A 7,268-nucleotide genomic window follows, 5' to 3' on the forward strand; every position below is an offset into this window, starting at 1 on the left:
TATTTTTGTCCCAATTGAAATACTTACTGTATGCAGTTGTTGGTTCTTGTAACTTGATTTTTTGAGCAGCATCTTTATCAAGATAAGTTTAGAGTCATTGGTTTTACTTATTTGTAAGCAAATTTATTAGAAACTTGTTTGCTTAGCTTAGCATTGGGAATCGATATATTTTTGGCATGACTTTGGTGATTGAACTTAGTAGGATGAGAGTTTCCTCTTGAGAATCACACGATTTTCTAGTTTAAATACTCAATTGAGGTTCCTATCTTGTGGCAATTTGCATGCAAAGAAGTATTTTTCATATAGACAAACTCTGGGCATTGAGGGGGATCTTACTACTTATTGTTACAGCCTCTTAAAAATGATAAGGATTAAATTTTTTTCTTAGCTTAGTCTCTATTGCAACTAATGCCGATATTGACAATAGGATTAAAAATGTCTAACGGTTGTTAGTGTTGCTCATCAAGTTTTTATTGAGGGCTTTTTGTGTGTGTGCGGCGTGCGTGTGTTAGTCAATGCTGATGTGGCTAGCTTTACTCGATCAATGGTTTAGATTTTTCACGCACAAGATTTCTTTTTAAATGTACTGGCACTAAAGCTTATGTGATCATGGATAAGCATGGCTTAAATGCAAACTTTCCTTGATCAAACTTGAGACTAGTCATTGTTAATTTGAAATTTGGAAATCTTTTTTTTTTTTCCTTTGATCAGTTGATAATTATTTGTATGCTAGTCTGATGCAAGAAACTTGTAGAAACCCGGTTACACTGATTAAACAAGTATGGATCACAGCTTAGAATTTAACTTTTTATTATGTTAAGATGTGTTTTGTATTTTTTTTTATGTTTTCAATTCTTCACCTAGCCATTTTAGATGTTTCTGACTTCCATATGTTCTTTCGATAAAATTGGACACCCAAGATTTGCAGTTTAAATGTGGCTAAGATTTCTATGATAGCTAGAGCTCTATTCTAGATAGCCTTTAAATTAATTCTTGCACTATTCTTTTTTTTTCCTCAAAAATTTTCCAATCCATTGTTTAGCATAACATCATAGCTCTATGTGGAAGAGAAGTTGTGACAGAAGAATCCAAGGGAATCAATTAAACTTGTAGCTGAGATTCTTTGTGTTGTTGAAGAATGCCATAATTTGTTTAACCCTTTTGCCTATTGGAACATTTTGAAGCACATTTGGATTTTGGAAAGTGTGTCAATTCTTAGAAATGTTCGAAGGTAGTGAGATTCATGGTTGAAAAAGAAGGAATCCTTTCTTTGCTGCCAAATGGCTAACAAGTAGCATGAGGTGGAATTAAGGAGAGAGTATTATGCATAGTTGACTTTCAAATGAAGGAGAAATCAAGACACGAGTGTAGCATTTCCAAGGAAGATGCATGATGATGATCATCATTTTATTTGTGCTAGGTAACTATTGAAAAGATTTCCATAATTTGGAAACATGTGCTTGATGATAGAGAGTTGTGTTTAAGTTATGGAAAGTTGAATTGATCACATAAAAAAGATAAGTCATTTTGTTAGAAACCCTTGTCAAGATACTGCCCAAGGTATAAACTTAAGAAACTCTTTTATCAAGAAACAAGATTAATACTAAGAAACTACAATAACTATGATATTGCTGAAAAGATTCAATGACAGACAACACAGTTTCCCTCCTTTTATAGTCAAAGCTTTACATGCAGATCCCTCTGATTTGGCTGCAATATTGCATGTAATCTCATACAATTCTAAAATCAAAAAATTATTTTGATATGGCTTTGGATCGAAACATTGGATCCAAAAGTTTAATCTAACATAATTTTCTACCAATTTGACTTATCATAGGTTAGATCATATTACAGATTACTCAAGTTGTTCAAGTTATCAAGTTATAATTTTTATTTTTGCTGGATTGATTCAGTAAAAAGTCTTCAACACCTGATGTTATTGCCGTAGTCAACTTGCACTCATCCTGTATATGCTGGTTTGAAATGTATGGTTATGTTTGTGCTGGAGATAGTGTTGACACCAAGCAACAGATTGGCTATTTAACTGGTATAAAACAATGTTTAGCCTTAAGTGACATTATATTTTTAATTGCCCCGGCGTGCCCAATGGCCCAGAAAATCTGTCTCCTGCCACCCAACGGCCCAGGAAACATTTGCCCCGGCGCGCCCAATGGCATAGAAAACTTGCCCCGGCGTGCCCAATGGCCTAAAAAACTTGCCCCGTCCCGCCAAACGGCCCAGGAAAACTTCTCGACGCCACCAATGGCCTAGAAACTTGCACCGGCGCCCAATGGCCCAGAAAACTTGCCCTCACACGCCCAATGGCTCAGAAAAACTTGCCCCGCTTGCCAAATGGCCTGACAAAACCTTGCCCCGCCCGCCCAAAGGCCTAGAAAACTTGCTCCGGCGCGCAAAATGGCCTAGAAAACATGCCCCCGCGCCCAATGGCCTAGAAAACTTGCCCCGGCGTGCCCAATGGCCTAGAAAACTTGCCCCGGCCCGCCCAATGGCCTAGAAAACTTGCCCCGGCGCGCCCAATGGCCTAGAAAACTTAAGTGCCAGCGTGCCCAATGGCCTAGAAAACTTGCCCCAAATATGTGCCCAATGGGTCCTAGAAAATTTGGCCCTGAAGTGAGCCTAATGGTTTTAGAAAAATCGTCTCCTTTACGAAATTAACGTGTTTGTAAAATCCTGGCTTCAAGGCTACCGACGGCATAGAAAAGGGAACTTGCCCCGGCGTGCTCCAACGGCCTAGAAAACTTGGGTCTCCGTCCCCGCCTAATGGTCTAGGGAAAACTTCGTTCCGGCCATCCCAAAAATGTCTAGAAAACTTGCTACTGCCGATGCGACAACGGCTCAGAAACTTACCCCCAAGACGCCTAACGGGTCGTAAATTTGCCCCGACGCCAAAATGGCCTGTAAAACTGGCTTTACGCTACCAAATGGGCCTAGAAATCGGCTCGCCGCGTCTAAACGGCCTTGTAAATCCTGTTCCTGCCGCCACCCAACGGCCTAAAAATCCGTTCCCTAAGGCCACCCAACGGCATGTAAAAACTCTGCTCCCTTGCCAAGGCCCAACGGCCCAAAAACTTGCTCGTCCTCACCTGAACGGCCCAGAAAAACTTGGCTCCGACGTCACCTGAACGGCCCAGAAAACCTTGCATCATACCCAACGGCCTAGAAAAACTTGGCCTTGCCACCAAACGGCCCAAAACTGGCTCACACCTAACGCCTGTAAAATCACCACCAGGCCCAGAAAAACCTGGCCCGCCCAATGGCCTGTGAAACTTGTCAGCGGCCGCGCTCCAACGGCTCACAAACTCAGAATCCTGCCGCGCTCCAAACGGCTCACAAAATCCTGTCCCTTGCACACTCTAACGGCCCAAAACTTGGTCTCTACGAGCCCAATGGCATAAAACTTGCCCCCACATACCAACGGCCCAGAAAACTTGCCCGACCCTCCCAATGGCCTAGAAAACTTTCTCCCACATGTACCCACCACTTGTAGTCCTGTTCCAAGAATCTAACCGGGTTCAGAAAAACATGCCCCGCCGTACTCTGAACGGCCTGTATAACTTTACACCAATGCCGCCCAATCTGGCCTAGAACTCTTGGTTCTACCACCAAACGGCCCAGGAAAATCCTGTCTACCAAACTCTTGAACGGCTCAAAACCCGTCCCACAAGACCCAATAGCCCAGAAAACCTGTTCCTGCCGCGCTCCAACGGCCCAGAAAACTTGCCCCGACACGCCCAACGGCCTTAGAAAAACTTGCCCCTACGCCCAAAATTACTTGTAAAACCTGGGTTCCTACTCACCTAACGGCCTGTAGTAAAAACTTGGTCTCCCACCCTACCTGGGGTGGCTCAGAAAACTTGCCGCAAGGCGTCCAACGGGCCCGTAAAACTCGGGCCTTGCCGCGTCTAACGGCCTGGGGAAATCCTCTGCCCTATGGCGCCTAACGGCTCAGGAAAACTCTCGCCTTGGGCGAGCCCAAACGGCCTAGAAAAACTCAGTCCCCTGCCCAACGGCCCAGAAAAACTTCCCCTACCAAACATGGCCCAAACCTGTTCCGCGCCCAACCGCACAAACTCTGTCTTGCGCCCACTACCACAAAACTGCTTCCTACCGCCCAAAGGTCTAGAAAACATGTCTTGGCCACACCAACGGCTCAGGAACATGCCCCCAAGACCCAACTACCAAAACTTACACCCACAAGTGCTCTAACGGGCTCAGGAAAATCCTGTCTACCGCCCAACGGCCTGTAAAATCCTGTTCCTCGCCACCCAACGGCCCAGAAAACTCTGCAACCACGCCTAAATCTGCCCAGAATTGGCTGGCCACCTAATGGCCTAGAAAACTTGGGTTCCTACGAGCCCAACGGTTTAGGAAAACTTGCCCCATGAGCCCAATGGCCTAGAAAACTTGTCTCTTTGGCCGCCACTCAAGATAAAACTCGCCTTGCCACCCAAAACGGCCCAGAAATCTTGGTTCCGTCCCGCCCAGAATCTACCTAGAACCTGCCCGCCTCCCAAGCTCGCCTGTAAAACTCTGCTACTACAAGACAACGGCCTGGGCAAACCTTCCACCCAAGACCCAACGGCCTGTAAAAATCAGCCTTGCCACCTAACCCGCCTGTAAACTTGGCCTCACGCCCAGCTGGCCCAAAACTGGTTCCTGCCGCGTCCAACGGCCCAGAAATCCTGGCTCCCTTGCTGCCACCCAACGGTCTAGAAACCCTTGCCCCACACACTCTAATGGCATGGGTAAAACTTGCCTCCACAAGTGCTCCAACGGCCCAAAATCCTGGTTCTCGGGTCCTACCTAACGAAAACGGCCTGTAAAATCCCACCTGAGACTGCCACCAGCTGGCCTAGTGGCTCTGCCCCTACACAATGGCTTGTGAACTTGGCTCCGGAGCACGCTCTAAACGGCCTAGGAAAACTTGCCTTATTGCCAAACGGTGGCTCCAGGAAAACTTGCCCTGGCCCGCCCAAAGGCCTAGAAAACTTGGTTCCCACAAAACGGCCTGAAAACACGCCCACACCCAACGGCCCAGAAAACATGCCCTTATTGCGTCTAAATTGCCCAAAAACTTGGGTTCCTACCAATCTTGTGGTCTTGAAAACTTCTGCCCCTCGCCAGCCCTGTAACGCCTTAAAATCACCACAACAAGGCCCAACGGCTCAAAACGTGTTCCTGCCCAACGCCCCAAAATCCTGTCTCCTGGCCGCCTAACGGCCCAGAACCTGCCCGCGAGCCCAATGGCCCAGAAAATCCTGCCCCCTGCCACTCGATGGCATAGAAAATCAGTTCCTTGGGCCAAGTCTGTCTAGAAAACTTGCCCCGTCCTCGCCCAACGGCCCAGAAAACTTGCCCCGGCCGCCCCTGCCAGTTCTAGAAAACTTGCTACCACAAGACATAATGGCCTAGAACTACCCTCAAGACGCCTTTAATGGCTCCAGAAAAATTTGGTTCTCCGATTGGCCAAATGGCTCAGGAAAACTTTTTGCCTTGACGCCGGCCAAATGGGCTCCAGAAAACGTTCCTGGCCGCGTCTAACTGGCCTAGAACTCGTCTCCCACACAAATTAATGGTCTGGGAAAATCTTGCCCACACCCAACGGGCATAGGTAAACCTGCCCCTGGCTGCACCAATGGCTCAAAAACCTGGGTCTCGTCCCCGCCCAATGGCCTAGGAAAACTCGTCTCCCATCGCCCAACGGCTCAGAAAACTTTGCACCGCCGCCCAACGGCCTTAAAACTGCCCCACACACCAACTACTTGTCTTGCCCGACACGCCCAATGGCTCTAAAACTTGGCTCCCTACCTCTCGCCCGAACGGCCTAGAAAACTTGCTACCTACCTAATGGCCTAGAAAACTTGCCGCACAAGTGCCCATGGTCTACAAAAACTTGGTAACTTGGCCAAGTGCTCCAACGGCCTACAAACTCACCTCGTGCCTAATGGCTCTGAACTGCCTCTACGAGCTCCAACGGGCATAGAAAAATTTGGTTCCCTACATGCCTAATGGCCTAGAAATCTGTCTCCTGGCCCGCCCAAATCTAGAAAACTTTCTCAAGGCCAGCCCAATGGCCTAGAAAACTTGCCCTGGCCGCACCCAACCGGCCTGTAAAACACGCCCACACGAAATTCGGGCCAGATAACTTACACCAAGGCCCACTGGTCTAGAAAACCTGTCTCACCACCAACGGCCTGTGAAAACCTGTTCCTACCAAACTCCAATGGCTCAGGAAAACTTGGTTCCTCTGCCGTTAATCTTAACAGCCCAGAAAAATCCTGGTCTTGCCGTGCCCAATGGCCTAGAAAATCCAGTCTCGACATCACCCAATGGCCCAGAAAAACTTGCCTTGCCGCGGCCCAATGGCCTAGAAAATCCGTCCCTACCGCCCAACGGCCTAGAAAACTTCTGTTCTCGACCCGCCCAATGGCCTAGAAAACCTGCCGCCATGCGGCCCTAATGGCCCGTAAACGGTTCTTGGCCAAGGCCTGGTGGCCTGAATCCCGTCTCACTTAATGGCCCAGGAACTTACATGCATACAAATCTGCCTCAAAACTCTACCCCAGACGCCCAATTGCCTAGGTGTCTCATGCCCCGCCGCCTAATCGGGCTTAGAAAACCTTGCCCTTACGCGCCCGCTGGCCTAGAAAATTGTTCTTGGCTGCGGCCTTAATGGCTCAAAACTTGCCCGCCGCCCAATGGCCTAGAAACCCGGTTCCTGCCGCCGCCCAATGGCATAGAAAACCTGGGTTCGCCGCGTCTAAACGCCCAAAAATCATTTCGGGTCTCCGCCTAAATTCAAGGTAAAATCACACCCGATGCCTTAATGGCTCCAGAAAAACTTGGTAATCGCCGCCCAACGGCTCAGAAAAATTTGCTCCTGAATACGCTAACGGCCTAGAAAATCCCCGCCCGACATTTCAATGGCATAGAAAATCCTGTCTTGCCATGTCTAATGGCTCAAAAATTTTGCCCCGTCCTTCCAACGGCCCAGAAAACTTGTTCTCGACAAAGCGCCCAATGGCCTGAAATCTCAGACCGTCATACCAACTACTCTGTAAAATCCTTGTCTCTCAAGGCCACCTGGCTCAGAAAATCCTGTTCCCGACGCCTAATGGCTCCAAAAACTCTGTCTCGGCCAGCACGGTCTAGAAAAACCTGGCCCTGCCCAACGGCCCAGGAAAAACTTGTCTTACGAGCCCAAACGGCCTGTGAAACTAGCCCCTACACACCTAATGGCCCAGAAA

Source organism: Dioscorea cayenensis, chromosome 9 (assembly GCF_009730915.1).
Source record: "Dioscorea cayenensis subsp. rotundata cultivar TDr96_F1 chromosome 9, TDr96_F1_v2_PseudoChromosome.rev07_lg8_w22 25.fasta, whole genome shotgun sequence".
Classification (NCBI taxonomy): Eukaryota; Viridiplantae; Streptophyta; class Magnoliopsida; order Dioscoreales; family Dioscoreaceae; genus Dioscorea; species Dioscorea cayenensis.